At 48.4% G+C, this 16,172-nt stretch overlaps 1 protein-coding gene across 3 annotated transcripts in view; it reads right to left on the bottom strand.

Moving 5' to 3' along the window:
- Positions 1-12,630, bottom strand: part of SOCS5 (suppressor of cytokine signaling 5) — a 123,246-nt gene extending 110,616 nt beyond the window's left edge. For 2 of the 3 annotated variants that reach the window (XR_013221015.1, XM_077282421.1), the window contains exons 1-2: positions 12,294-12,630; positions 1,819-2,061 (exon numbers count right to left, since the gene is read on the bottom strand). The gene's annotated coding sequence lies outside the window, so the exon portion shown is untranslated. The remainder of the gene's footprint in view (positions 1-1,818; positions 2,062-12,293) is intronic. The other variant, XM_077282422.1, reaches the window with a different exon arrangement.
- Positions 12,631-16,172: the final 3,542 nt, after the last annotated feature.

Below are 16,172 nucleotides of genomic sequence, written 5' to 3'. Positions count from 1 at the left end.
AAATAAAAAATGATGTTTAAAAAAAAATAAAAAAAAATACGCTGATTTAAAGTAGGCATGTGGGAAATGTTACTTATTGACTATTAACTACCCTGTTAACTCTAGTTTAAAGGCATATAAATTAAAAGTTTGAAAAATAGAACATTTTGGTCAAATTTCCGGTATTCTCACAAATAAAACACAAGTCATATCGAACAAATTTTACCACTGTCCTGAAGTACAATATGTCAACAAAAAAAAACCTGTCAGAATCAGTGGGATCCATTTAAGGGATCCATTAAAGGATTCCAGAGTTTTCACATACCGTATATACTCGAGTATAAGCCGACCTCCCTAATTTTGCCACAAAAAACTGGGAAAACTTATTGACTCGAGTATAAGCCTAGGGTGGAAAATGCAGCAACCGGTAAATGTCAAAAATAAAAATAGATACCAATAAAAGTAAAATTAATTGAGACATCAGTAGGTTAAGTGTTTTTGAATATCCATATTGAATCAGGAGCCCCATAAAGTATATGATGGCCTCATAAGATGCTCCATATTAAAATATGCCCCATTTAATCCTGCATAAAGGTTAATAATGGCCCCATAAGATGCTCCAGACACACATTTGCCCCATATAATGCTCCACAAATGTTAATTATGGCCCCATAAGATGCTCCATAAAGATATTTGCCCCATATAATGCTGCACAAAAGTTGATTATGGCCCCATAAGATGCACCATAGAAACATTTGCCCCATACAATGCTGCATAAAGGTTGATGGCCCAATAAGATGCTCCACACATTATGGCCCAATAAGATGCTCCACACATTGTGGCCCCATGAGATGCTCCACACATTATGGCCCCATGAGATGCTCCACACATTATTCCCCATAAGATGCTCGATACATTATTCCCCATAAGATGCTCCACACATTAGGGGCCCCATGAGATGCTCTATACATTGTGGCCCCATAAGATGCTCCACACAGTTGCCCCATTTGCTGGTGCTGCGATTAAAATAAAAAAAAAATCACATACTCACCTCTCTTCGCTCAGGCCCCCGGCACTTGCGATAGTCACCTTCCTCGTTCCACGCGCCACTCTGTCTTCCATCCTCTGTACTGACTGTTCAGGCAGAGGGCGGCGCGCACACTAATCACGTCATCGCGCCCTCTGACCTGAACAGTCACATCCAGAGGACGGAAGACAGAGCAGCGCGCAGCGGTGGAACAAGGAAGGTGACTATCGCGCAATGCTCATCTCCCCCGATATACTCACCTGCTCCCGGCGCGGTCCCCTGGCAGCGTCTCACTGTCAGATGGTCTCCGGGAGCCGGCGGCATCTTCCTGTGTTCAGCGGTCACGTACCGCTCATTACAGTAATGAATATGCGTGCATATTCATTACTTTAATGAGCGGTACCACGTGACCTCTGAACACAGGAAGAGCTGCCCGGAGACCATTGGACATGCAGGGACCGCACCAGGAGCAGGTGAGTATTTGAAAGCCACCGCTCCCCCTCACCCGCCGACCCCACGCCGACACTGACTCGAGTATAAGCCGAGAGGGTCACTTTCAGCCCAAAAAAGTGGGCTGAAAATCTCGGCTTATACTCGAGTATATACGGTAAATTGAACTGGTCAAATAAAAAATAAAATAATGAGGTCCGGTCATTAACCTACAAAGTCCTTACTTTGTCCTTAAGGGGCTAAGTACTCAAAATTATATTTATGTGTCACTGCTTTACCATCCGCAGCGTGTATGTTAGTGTACGGGCATCTGATCGCTCAGATTCATACAAAGCGTATACGCCTGGTTTGCACAGACTTACCGTTAATTATTTCTGCATCACGATCCTCATTGTGGAACCTGAATGAGTGCAGCTGAATGAAATGTAAGTTAACACATTTTTTCCTGCCGCTCGTCCCCGAGAGCTGAAGCGTTGAGGTGCTTGAGTGCGATGCGGCTTTATGGCTCCAAGGCAACGAAATGACAAGTGCAAGAAGAGAAGAGGCGAGGTCTTTCCTTTCCTAGTGCAAAATATGCCCTCCACTTAAGGGTGTTCCAAGGAGCCCTGCAAATGCAAGCAGACGAGAGCATTCACAATGGGAACACAGCCACGCTTCCATCAGCAGAAAACACACAGGAAAAAGCAGTGGGAAATAATCCGCCTGCTACAAACTCATAGAAATGACATCAACTTCAGGCAGCGGCAAAATTATCTAATGCTCCAGCATCTGCCAACTGATCCAAGGCCTGCAGGGAATCAGCAGCCCACTCTTTTTTTATTGTAATCTGATTAATTGTTAATGCAGGTTGCACCAGATGGGGAATTAAACATATTGCCTGATCACGAAAGTGAAAGTACTTGAGTCGCTCCAACTGCGGAGCAATATCACTGCTGCCTGCCATCAACGAAAAGGCAAGAAAAGACCACAGTCGGGTACTGGGACTAGAGCGGGGTCAGGCAGCACCCTGTGCATTACTGCGGTGTGTGCAAATCACAGGTCCCGAACAGAGGCGCCATGTAGGTGTAGGAGCGTCCCTCCCACCCCTGTGTAGGCGCAAGAGCGTCCCCCCCACCCCTGTGTAGGCGCAAGAGCGTCCCCCCCACCCCTGTGTAGGCGCAAGAGCGTCCCCCCCCACCCCTGTGTAGGCGCAAGAGCGTCCCCCCCACCCCTGTGTAGGTGCAAGAGCGTCCCCCCCCACCCCTGTGTAGGCGCAAGAGCGTCCCCCCCACCCCTGTGTAGGCGCAAGAGCGTCCCCCCCACCCCTGTGTAGGCGCAAGAGCGTCCCCCCCACCCCTGCGTAGGCGCAAGAGCGTCCCCCCCACCCCTGCGTAGGCGCAAGAGCGTCCCCCCCACCCCTGCGTAGGCGCAAGAGCGTCCCCCCCACCCCTGCGTAGGCGCAAGAGCGTCCCCCCCACCCCTGCATAGGCGCAAGAGCTTCTGCCCCACCCCTGTGTAGGTGCATGAGTGTCGTTGTCCCCTCCGTACACACGCACCCCCCTGCATAGATGCAAGAGCTCTGTTGTCCCAACCCCCCCATCAGGAAGATGCAAGAGCGTCATTGTTGCCCCTACATAGGTGGAAGAGCTTACCAACTCCCCTTGTAGGTGCAAGAGCATCGTCGTCCCACCTTCACCCTTGCATACATGCGTCACCCCCCCACCCCTGCGTAGGTGCAAGAATGTCGTTGTCGCCCCCCACCACACCCCCACGTAGGTGCAAGAGCAACCCCCCCCCCCATGTGTAGGTGCAAAAGCATATAGCTCATTTTGGCTTTTACAAGCTTTTTGTTTCCATCTGCAGACTGAGTTAACTGAGAATCGTTCAGTAAGCTTAGGGTTCAGGAAAAGACAAGATATAACCTACAAAACTCCCCTTCGGAATGAACACACTGACAGATTCTCAGTTAACTCATTCTGCAGCAAGCCATGTGCAGGGAAACAAAGTCTGTAAAAGCCAGACTGACAAAAAGGCAGGCATAAAACATGGCAACGCAGAAATAATGTAGTGCATTTACGTAAGGGAGGGAGCATGTCCTGTAACCAAAAATAAAACAAACAATGTAGGAGGTATAGAGAAAAAATAAATAAATTTAGACCAAAAAAAGCAAACAAAAAACCTTAATCAGAAAAAATAAAGCATGGTATATTTTACATTTACAATAACATCATTGTGCGAATGGCCGAGCGGCTGGTTTTTTGGCAGTTCCCAATGAAGCAGGCCTTGTCATTAGCAGGCAGCCTTACTCATGGACAGGTTCCTCCAGGGGGAGGAGACACTGTATCCCAGCAGGTGTCTTCACCGAAAATGACTCGCCTCTGTGGTTTATTGGAAAAGTCATTCATCAGCCGCCATCGTCTGCTGACACCAGCGTGGCCTCTGGGCTCATTGTAAAATTTGGAACAATTGGGACATTAGACGTCACCATTGGACTAACAAAGCGAATCACCTGAGCTACAGATGCAGGAAATATCATATTGCTGACAGAGCAAAACCTGAATAAACTGCGAGGCTCGACCTATTCACAGCCGGGGACAGAAGTGCCCGGGGCAGGAATAAAGGAGCTGCTGAAAATATGCCATAAACTGGGGGAAGGGTATGTAACGCAGACAGAGAGCGCTCTTGGTGTAGCTTTCCTATCCATTGGCTCAGCCATCAGATGTCTCCTAATTTTGCTCGCCTCTGCAGCTGCATCCCCCTCCTCCATAACCGTCACCATACTACACTGCATACTGTTTAGTTACATAAGAATTTAGACTGCACGTCCCCCTACAAAAAGACACCACAAAAGTACCAAAAATATATACAAAAACTTTACACTACTTTTTTGGGGGGGGTTTTGTCCCTACGGTTGGAAGATATCGGTTCATCTTGCAGCCGTTGTCCGGTATGAAGCTCCAGTCGCCCCTTCCTTCCATCCAATAAGTGTCTGTGCGTCAGGCGACTGGTGGTAGTAACATTAAAGAAAAAGAAAGAGGCAAATCCCATAAAACAGCAAAAGAAAAAATACTCACCTTTCCCCCCATTGATCCAGTGGTTCTCCTCGAGGTGTAAGTGACCGCTGCAGCCAATCAGCAGCTTCATGGCTAAGCAGTGACGCCAATAGAACAGCGACAGCCGCGGCCACTGATTGGCTGTGGAGACAAAGATAGGTGGAACACTGGCCCGCCAGGGTACAGGAGAACTAATCTATTTTTGAAGTTTAAAACTTATTTTTTTTTTTACTGTTGAAAAAAAGAGGCGACTGATGTGGGGTGCAACTAATCACTCTCTAGGTAATCTCTTCATTTACCAACCAGACCTTGTACTTTTGGTAAGATGCCGCCATGTGCTGATGGCTTCTGCTGCCATGTACAGATGTATCATATTAGTGGGTTTGCAGTTTTATTTGTCAATATGGTCCCCCAACAATGATTAAAAAGGGGCAAAACTGACTGATATTGAAAACCTCATGCACAAATCTGATGTGCACTAGTAACAGGGGTTAGTCATTAACCAGCGGCACGCCAGATGGACAACTACAACTCTTAGTTTGTATTGATAAGCCTATGTTTGGTACGAAATGCTGAGAGTTGTGGTTTCATAGGAACTAGGATGCCAAAAGCTGCTGATCTCTGGGGGGTAAAAGTGTTTAAAGGGGATGTCCAGTGAAAACAAGTTATCCCCTGTCTGCAGGATAATGCGTGGATTGGCGAATGCCCCACTGCTGGGCAAAAGGACATGGCAGGTTGGACACCCGACCGTTGCTCCATTCGATCCCTAAGTGGCTGCCAGAAAAACACGACTGCAGCGCTCAGCATCCGCATGGGAAATGAATGGAGCGGGGGTCGTGCCGGCACTGCGGCGTCATATTGTAACGGGAAGAAGTTTCCCTTTCTGGCGATCGGTGCCGGTCTGAGCGTTCAGACCTCCGCCTATCAACAACTCATCATTTACCCTATGGATAGGCGATAAAGGGGTGAAAAGTTAAATAGTAGAAATTTAAAAAAAAAAAAAATAAAAAAATTGCTGCCGTCTTCCAGAAATTGCATCACACCGGTCTGGAAGTTGTGGCTTTATTGCCAAGCTCCATTCATTTCAAAAGGGGCAGAGCAGCAACTCTACACACATCCCATAGATCGTGGGGCGCGGTTTTAGGAAAAGAGCAGCCATGTTTTTCTACACCAGGACAAGCCCTTCATAGCAGGATATCGCCGCCCACCGCTGTTGCTTATCTCGTCCAGTAGAACATTGATCGACTACTTGGCTCAGGTCACTGCTCTCCCAAAGTGTTTCCAAAACAGATTTTTATGAGAACTTACAAATGATCGTCTAAATCTATTATCTGTACAAATAGAAATAACCTCAGTGAGTTTAGAACTTTAAAGCTACAGTGTCCACTGCCTCCAAGAACTACAGGGAACGGCCCCAAAGTTTTTAGCTAGTCCCTCTGATGAAAAGTTGATCAGTGGGGTCATGTCCTAGACTCACACCCTCCCCCAATGATTGTTCATGCCACCAAGCAAAAAGGCTTAGCTATAGCATAAAGATGTGCAGAGGATCACCCCTGCGCACAGCGCCGCGCCTACCCACCCCTGCACACAGCGCCGCCCCTACCCACCCCTGCACACAGCGCCGCCCCTACCCACCCCTGCACACAGCGCCGCGCCTCTACCCACCCCTGCACACAGCGCCGCCCCTACCCACCCCTGCACACAGCGCCGCCCCTACCCACCCCTGCACACAGCGCCGCGCCTCTACCCACCCCTGCACACAGCGCCGCCCCTACCCACCCCTGCACACAGCGCCGCCCCTACCCACCCCTGCACACAGCGCCGCCCCTACCCACCCCAGTGCACTGCACCGCCCCTACCCACAGGGCCACCCCTACCCACCCCAGCGCACAGGGCCACCCTTGCGCCCCTACTACTATACTAATACTTCTACAGCTTTGCTAAGGACTTGGCATCATGCTGTTCCTCTGTTACACCTCCGAGAAATCTTTCAATCGGCAGCTGGCTGTCACCAGTTGAGGTGCGGTCCGTACGCAGCCCATGGGCAAAGTCAAGGTCTTGTACCCAAAGCCTGTACAGGTATGGAGTCCAGGATTGGCAATGCTTTCAAAGGTACTTTAAAGGTTGCGGCGCCCCTGCCTGGTGAAAACGATATGTCCACGAAAGGCCTGTCAGTGTGCTACTGACATAATGAAAGAGCCCTCTGGGGATTGCTAAGCGTCTGGCGGTGATTTGTAGAAATCCTGACACAGCCGTGTCTAGGTATGTGCTGGCGCTGGCGTCTGAGCTCCCCAATTAGTCCGGTGCTGACACTCCTGTGTCCTGCAGTGTGGACCATGTAGTCTACATGGTCCACACTGCAGGACACAGGAGTGTCAGCACCGGACTAATTGGGGAGCTCAGACGCCAGCGCCAGCACATACCTAGACACGGCTGTGTCAGGATTTCTACAAATCACCGCCAGACGCTTAGCAATCCCCAGAGGGCTCTTTCATTATGTCAGTAGCACACTGACAGGCCTTTCGTGGACATATCGTTTTCACCAGGCAGGGGCGCCGCAACCTTTAAAGTACCTTTGAAAGCATTGCCAATCCTGGACTCCATACCTGTACAGGCTTTGGGTACAAGACCTTGACAGCCATCCGCTGTATTGTCCTAAGGAGCAATCCTTTAGCCCTAACCACTTGGGTTCCATGGAAACTACGTGGACATAACCTCTTATCAGCACCTGTTCAACCCTGAATGGAAACTTTATTCTGCATACTAGCGACGTTGTGACCAAGGCTATGTATTAGCCGAAACGTTAATTTACCAGTCGCTTGATTTCACAACCACTATAAATAAACTTTCACCTGCAAGCATAAATTTTTCTTGTACGTGTGCAGTGATCTTTTCAATTCAGTGACTTTGGAGCAATTTGTTCCCTTCACTAGCACCGTCATCTCCACTTCTGTTGAGTGCTAACCATCGTATAATTTTTGCATGGGCAAAGTCAGACGCCATATAAATGGGAGCGAGATCTGACCGCAGTGCACGGACTGGGCCGTCGGTACTCCCGCACGTGACAGCTGCTCATGATGTCACACTCGGATTCGGAGAACCGCCAGCCAGTCCGTGCACTGCGCTCAGATCTCGCTCCCATGTATTTGGGCATCTGACGGCGCCTTTGTTATAGGGGCAGTTGTACAATTTGTCATCAGTAATAGAGACCCTCTTATCACTGCTGTGTCAGGGGTCATGTCTATGGGACTGGATACAATCAGGGGAGTGTGAATTAGCCACATGCAGGCCAATGTGGGTGAATATTATGGCGCTACACTATCCAGAGAACAGGGTGGGTAGAAGTATTACTGGTGTTTCACAATGCAGAACCGCCGGGGCAATGCCAGTGTGCCGGCTCCGAACTCCAGACTTTACATCAGGTCTAAGGGTATGTGCACACGTTGCGGATTTCTTGCAGAAAATTCCTGAAGAAAACCGGAAATTTTCTGCAAGAAATCCGCATTTTTTTTTTTGCGTTTTTTTTCCGTTTTTTTCGCGTTTTTTTAGCATTCTGCAAGCGTAATTAGCTTGCAGAATGCTAAAGTTTTCCCTGCGATCTGTAGCATCGCTTGGAAAACTGACTGACAGGTTGGTCACACTTGTCAAACATAGCGTTTGACAAGTGTGACCAACTTTTTACTATAGATGCAGCTTATGCAGCATCTATAGTAAAAGATAGAATGTTTAAAAATAATAAAAAAAATAAAAAAATGCTTATACTCACCCAGACATCTCACCGGCGTCCGTTGCGTATAGCTGGTCTGTGCGCACAGGACCTCCCGTGACGTCACGGTCACGTGAGCGGTCACATGACCGCTCACGACCAATCACAGGACAGTGACGTCATTCGGCGAGGTCCTTCAGCGCACACCAGGTACAGAAACCGAACGGCAGCGTGCGAGGAGGCGGCAAGACATCGAGGGTGAGTATAGGACTGTTTATTATTTTATTTCTTATTTTTTGACCACTTATATGGTGCCCAGTGCGTGGAGGAGAGTCTCCTCTCCTCCACCCTGGGTACCAACCGCATATAATCTGCTTACTTCCCGCATGGTGTGCACAGCCCCGTGCGGGAAGTAAGCAGATCAATGGACCCCTAGGTGTGCGGAATCCCTGCAATTCCGCATTTTTAATGAACATGTTGCTTTTTTTTCCGCTATGCGATTTTTTCGCGGAAAAAATCGCAACATTTGCACCAAAAATGCGGAATACCCTGTAAATAATAGGAGGCTTATGTAAGCGTTTTTTTTCGCGTTTTTATCACGTTTTTATAGCGAAAAAACGCGAAAAAAACGCTAACAATCCTGAACGTGTGCACATGGCCTAAAACTGAACTGCAAGAAAAGGGCAGATTTCAGTATGATACCAGAATCATTCTGTGACACCAAAACCAAACAAACCTGGGTACAACACAAAGACGACAGCATCACTGATCACCTGCGTACCAGCACTGTATGCCAATCATTTATAAGGAACAGTATGGATGGCACCTCGCTTTGCCAGGCCTCAACCACAAAACAATTAGCAGAAAAAAAAAAATCACATTACCCACAAATTTAGTAAACAGAGAAGGGAGTGGTGTCAAAACCGATCTGACGGAAAATCACAGAGCAAGGAACAGAAAGGATAGGGAAAGCAAAGAAAGACGAAAACGTGAAAGGAGGGTGCAGGGAGAGCACAGCCCCCCATCTACATCTAGTGCTGGGTGCAAGAAGACTGGGGCAGAGGAGGCATTCTGTGGGAGAGGTGACAAAGTGGGGTTCAGGCAGGAGAAAGCCGGCAAGAAAGGAGTCAGCCCTGAACACTGCAGAGGAACCACCATGGTAAATGGCTGTAGAGTGACGGGCAGGGAGACCACCACATCAGGGGGCACCGCTTGTGCCAAGGGACCTTCGGAGGGCACCTAGAGATATAAGCATGTGCCAAGGGAGAATCGGGGGGGCACCTAGAGATATAGGCATGTGCCAAGGGAGAACCGGGGGGGGGCACCTAGAGATATAAGCATGTGCCAAGGGAGAATCGGGGGGGCACCTAGAGATATAAGCATGTGCCAAGGGAGAGTCAGGGGGGCACCTACAGATATAAGCATGTGCCAAGGGAGAACCGGGGGGGGGGCACCTAGAGAAATAAGCATGTGCCAAGGGAGAACCGGGGGGGGGGGGGGGGGGGCACCTAGAGATATAAGCTTGTGCCAAGGGAGAACCGGGGGGGCACCTAGAGATATAAGCTTCTGTCAAGGGAGAATCAGGGGGGGCACCTAGAGATATAAGCTTCTGTCAAGGGAGAATCAGGGGGGGCACCTAGAGATATAAGCTTCTGTCAAGGGAGAATCAGGGGGGGCACCTAGAGATATAAGCTTCTGTCAAGGGAGAATCAGGGGGGGCACCTAGAGATATAAGCATGTGCCAAGGGAGAATCGGGGGGGCACCTAGAGATATAAGCATGTGCCAAGGGAGAATCGGGGGGCACCTAGAGATGTAAGCTTGTTCCAAGGGAGAATCGGGGGGCACCTAGAGATATAAGCTTGTTCCAAGGGAGAATCAGGGGGGCACCTAGAGATATAAGCTTGTTCCAAGGGAGAATCGGGGGGCACCTAGAGATATAAGCTTGTTCCAAGGGAGAATCGGGGGCACCTAGAGATATAAGCATGTGCCAAGGGAGAATCAGGGGCACAATTCACTAATAAAACAGCTATTAAAAAGGTGAGGGACTGCAATACCAATATTGCAAAGGATAAGTGAACAGGAAGATCCCCGCAATAATAATGTAACTACTGTAAATGCTTCTCAGAGAAAACAAAATAAAAATTATTCAATACCCCCCAGCCCTGTCCCCATTAGGAAAGTTTATACTCCACTATACACAGGAGATAAAGGGGGATCTGAGGGTAAATATTTCTGGTTCTACTAATTAGATTTCCACTGTCCCCCGACTTGTACAATCTGAGATTATCGGACGGAATTCGGAGTTGAATTCTAGATATCTGACTTACTGTGGAGTCCAGGCAAGAAAACAGCCTGTGCTGCAGGAGAATGGGGGGCACAAATCATTCCACATACTGAAGTGGTCCGGACACCTTTGGACTTAATTGCTTGTATCTTTGGTTAAAAATCATCACAGCAGTTTGATTTAATTACACATTTTGCACCATTTGGCTTTCCCAGGCTCTTTTATTTTCCTGCACATTCAACATTGATGTGATCGGTGGTCATAAATCAGCGGAAAGAAGCTCAGAGAAAAAAAAAAAGTGTTACAGACACTCCTGTGAGACAGAAGGAGCTCGCTGACTGTTCTCATCTCACTGTGCAGCAGTAATGGACAGTACAATGTAGAGGCAGTAGAAGGCAGACTATGTAACCAAACCCAAAGGCAAAATAGGATTTTAGCCACAAATACAAGTATTTAAACTGTCCCCAAAACGTGGACAGCCCCTTTAAAAGTTGAAGGGCAAAGACTGATACAGATATGGCAAGTGACCAGGCGGTGACCTCCCTAATGTCAAGGGACCAGGCGGTGACCCCCCCCAATACCAAGTGACCAGGCGGTGACCCCCCCCCAATACCAAGTGACCAGGCGGTGACCCCCCCCCCCCAAAACCAAGTGACCAGGCGGTGACCCCCCCCCCAATACCAAGTGACCAGGCGGTGACCCCCCCCAATACCAAGTGACCAGGCGGTGACCCCCCCCAATACCAAGTGACCAGGCGGTGACCCCCCCCAATACCAAGTGACCAGGCAGTGACCCCCCCAATACCAAGTGACCAGGCAGTGACCCCCCCAATACCAAGTGACCAGGCAGTGACCCCCCCCATACCTAGTGACCAGGCGGTGACCCCCTCCCTATACCAAGTGACCAGGCGGTGACACCCCCCCCCCATACCAAGTGACCAGGCGGTGATCCCCCCAATACCAAGTGACCAGGCGGTGATCCCCCCAATACTAAGTGACCAGGCGGTGAACCCCCCCCCCAATACCAAGTGACCAGGCGGTGAACCCCCCCCCCCCCAATACCTAGTGACCAGGCGGTGACCGCCCCCCCCAATACCTAGTGACCAGGCGGTGACCGCCCCCCCCAATACCTAGTGACCAGGCGGTGACCCTCCCCTATACCAAGTGACCAGGCGGTGACCCCTCCCTATACCAAGTGACCAGGCGGTGACCCCCCCCCTATACCAAGTGACCAGACGGTGACCCCCCCCCTATACCAAGTGACCAGGCGGTGACCCCCCAAAACCATCCATAAAAGATACTTCATTCCCATCATCCTCAGAGAAAAAAAGATGCCATTCCATCCCCCCTTTAGCAGAATCAGGACCCTCATACACAGGGAGCACTCATCTAGACCTACTACCATCATCCTCCCCCTCATACAATCTGATCCGTGCAATCATTATCTCGCAGATATGAAGTCTGGGGATGGACAGATTCTCCCAGGATCGTTCGTCCCCAATCTATACATCTGCCGCTATCACCTATAGTCGCAGATCTGCTGTGATTGTACGATCAGATTGTACAGGATCGTCTCCTCATCTAGATCACAGAATAGAAGAAAACGATCAAATCGTAGCTGCTTTCAGTAACCGTCCCGATACGATCACACTGATAGAATCCGGCACCGACTCCGGATCGTCCGATCTGGTCGCTCTACCACAAGGGCTGGCTCCGTCTCTGCCGAGGAAGCCCACAATGAAGTCCGCGCGGCGCAGGTTGGAGTCGCCGGCGATGTCGCGCACAGGACGGATCGTTACGATCTAGATCACTTACCGTTGATGCACTAGATGTTACCAGTATCCAAGCGGAGCGCAGACCCCCGGTAACAGTGCGCGGCCCAGACCCCGGCCTCCAATTCCAATCTTTTCCCCGCCCTCGGCAGTCAATTCCGGATTCCTTTCCACCACCACCCCGGGGATTCCTCCTCGGCCTATCCGTTCCCAGAAGCCTGCTTCCAGTCACCGAGGCGTAGGCTGCCGTGTGTCAGTCAGCGGTGGCGGCGGAGGCTCCTGTGGAGGCAGCAGCGCATCGTCCCCCCTCCAGCTCTGACCGCGACGGAAAATAACGAAGGGGACTAGACCCAGCCGACTGACAGCAACTCGCAGCCAGTCACAAGACAGAGTGGATTTTTTAGCCAATCAAAAGAAGATATGGCCAAGACAGCGTGGCTCGGGTCGGTGCGGCTAGCCAATCAGAGCGCTGTTGGCTGCCAACCATGCGTGTAGTGGGCGGGACGTGCAGAAGTTAGGTAGAGACGGGGCGCTGTATAACCCGGTAGCTTTAGGGGAGGCAGTCAGTGGGGTGAGACCCCGGGCCGGAGGCTGTGCTCCGTGCTGACGGTCCCCGCAGTGTGGGCACTAATATCAATCCGTGTCCATATGGCGCCTATAGCTGCACGTTGTGTTTATTAGGGAGTAGTCACAGCTATAGTGTTGCGCTAATTTCCACTCTGCAGAAAGAAATCTGCCCCCAATTAGTCTCCATTACATAACTGTGTCAAATTTGAACCAGAATTTGAGGCAAATTCTGAAAAATCTTTTTTTTTTCTGTCCCCTCTCCTCATCTATGTGAACTTATCCTTCTCAATCAAGTAATCGATTGTAATCACGGTTTATTGCGGATTTTTATATCCAGATTGGATTTAAAGGGATTCTCCACCCCTGATTTGTAGTTTTTGCATAGGTTAGTGATCACTTTTAGTTACTAAATTGCACTAGATTTCTTTGCTCATTTTCACACCCAGTGATAGACAGCTGGCAACATGATCCCACCTTCAGAGTTTTGTGGGAGCGTCCCTCTCAGTAGTACAGGCTGGATGTCAGATCCGTATGTATCAGTCTGCACAGCTTCTATCCTGCACCTATTTCCCTTTTTATGTGTTTTCCTCCTTTTTTGCTGCCCTTTACTGCATCTTCTATGATGGCCATATACCCTAATAAGAAATGTGGACTGGGGTTTCCCTTATTGAACATCCCCCATTACAGCTGTAGGACTTAACGGGGTTTTCACACGTAATCCTGGCCAATCTTAGAGAAGAAGGCATCCGTCTGAGCCTCCATTGACACCAATAGGTCTTCTCGTCTTCCTCATGGGTTGTAAATCCTTATAGTAGAGTTGTTTGTCGGTTGCAGTTCACACTCTATCAGCTGCGTTCAGATGATTAAAATCCGAAGAAATGGGCCCTAACATCTAGAAGGACACTGTGCAGGCGCACATTCACACTGAGGCAGACAGAATCTAAGCTAAAAACAAAGTGAGCAAATACCCTGCAGTCAGTAAATAGTAATAATACGTGTAAATAACTTACGGGATTTGGATGACAATATTTTGATCAAAAGAACGTAAAAGCCATCCCACCGCGGCAAGGTGCGCCCAATCACCACCAAAGTGCACCTATGCTAATTACAGGTACTATTACTATTTACTTATTGATTTACTGCAGGTTATTTGCTCATTTTGTTTTGATCCTTGGTTCTGTTAACCCCTTAACGACCGCCGATACGCCTTTTAACGGTGGCAATTAAGGGTACTTATGCCCAGCGTCACTTTTTAACGGTTCTGAGAGATAAGTGTATAGCGACCCCCAGGGTTGGAAAATCTTCGGGGTCTCAGCTACTGGGGGTAGCTGAGACCCCAGAGAACATGATTCGGGTCGTTTTTTTACCAACGGAATAACGGCGACCGCAAAAAAAAATTAAGATTTACCATTTAATTTCTCGCTCCTCTGATGTGATCGCACATCAGAGGAGAGAGAAATGGGGTCCCCCGATCCCCACCCCAGTACCTCCGGAGTCCCTGCAATCCCCCGTGAAGTCCCTAGCGTCATCTTCTGGGAAGAATATGGCGGGCACATGCACAGTGCGCCTGCCGAGATCTGCCGGCACCCGGCTACAATAGGAAATTTTTCTTATTGGCTCATTTTGATCACTGTGATAGACCCTATCACAGTGATCAAAATAAAAAAAAATAGTAAATCAAACCCTCTTTATTACCCCCTTAGTTAGGTAAAAATAAAAAAATGCATTTATTTCCATTTTTCCATTAGGGTTGGAGTTGGGCTACAATACCCTGCAGTTGGGGCTAAAGTTAAGGTTTGTCTAAAGTTAGGGTTGGGCTAAAGTTAGGGTTAGGGTTGGGGCTAGGGTTAGGGTTGGGGCTAAAGTTAAGGTTGGGCTAAAGTTAAGGTTGGGATAAAGTTAGGGTTGGGGCTAGGGTTAGTGTTGCAGTTATGGTTAGGATTACAGTTAGGGTTGGGATTAGGGTTAGGGGTGTGTTGGGGTTAGGGTCGGAGTTAGAATTGGGGGGTTTCCACTGTTTAGGTACATCAGGGGGTCTCCAAATGCGACATGGCGCCACCATTGATTCCAGTCAATTTTGCATTCAAAAAGTCATGCCATGCACCCAAACAGTGGTTTCTCCCACATATGGGGTATCGGCGTACTCAGGAGAAATTGCACAACACATTTTGTGGTCCATTTTCTCCTGATACCCTTATGAAAATGTAAAAAAATTAGTTCCAAAGTAAATTTTTTGTGAAAACAATAAAATGTTCATTTTTTCCTTCCACATTGCTTTAGTTCTCATGAAGCACCTGAAGGGTTAATAAACTTCTTGAATGTAGTTTTGTGTTTTGAGGGGTGCAGTTTTTAGAATGGTGTCACTTTTGGGTATTTTGTGTTTTATTGACCCCAAACTCACTTCAAATGTGAGATGGTCCCTAAAAAAATGGTTTTGTAAATTTTGTTTGAAAAATGAGAAATCGCTGGTCAACTTTTAACCCTTATAACTTCCTAACAAAAAATATTATGTTTCCAAAATTGTGCTAATGTAAAGTTGACATGTGGGAAATGTTATTTACTAACTATTTTGTGCAATATGACTCTCTGATTTAAGGGTACAAAAATTAAATTTAGAAAATTGCAAAATTTTCAACATTTTTGCCAAATTTCCATTTTTTTCATAAATAAACGCAAGTTATATCAAAGAAATTTTACCACTAACATGAAGTGCAATATGTCACGAAAAACAGTCAGAATCAGTAGAATAGGTTGAAGCGTTCCAGAGCTATAACTTCGTAAAGTGACTGTGGTCAGAATTGCAAAAATTGGCCCTGTCACATAGGGGTTAAACGGCCACAGTGTGAATATGCACCTAGACATACCAACATGTTTGCCGGCCCATTTCTTCAGATTTGCTTAAGGCTACTTTCACACTAGCGTTAACTGCATTACGTCTCAAAACGTCTTTTTTCCGAAAAAACGCATCCAGCAAAAGTTTTTGCTGGATGCGTTTTTTCCCCATAGACTTGTATTGGCGACGTATTGCGACGGATTGACATACGTCGTGTACGTTTTACGACGGATGCGTCGAAATTTGGCGATACGTCGTCGGCAAAAAACGTTGCTTGTAGCGTTTTTTGTCTCCGCCTAAAAAACGTGTCGCGACGCATCCTGCGGCATGCGTCGTTGGCTACAATGGAAGCCTATGAGCGACGGATGCGTCGGGACACGTCGTACGACGCAATGCAGCGCTGCAATACGTTTTTTTACACTGAGCATGCTCAGAAGCTGGATTTTGTTGCCAAATGGCCAGACACCCCCAAATCTATATAAACCTGGCCTGGGCCTTCAACCCCACATATATGGCCACGTA

Source organism: Ranitomeya variabilis, chromosome 2 (assembly GCF_051348905.1).
Source record: "Ranitomeya variabilis isolate aRanVar5 chromosome 2, aRanVar5.hap1, whole genome shotgun sequence".
Lineage (NCBI taxonomy): Eukaryota > Metazoa > Chordata > Amphibia > Anura > Dendrobatidae > Ranitomeya > Ranitomeya variabilis.
Note: the sequence above shows the minus strand (reverse complement) of the source record. Positions and strands in the feature narration are given on the sequence as shown.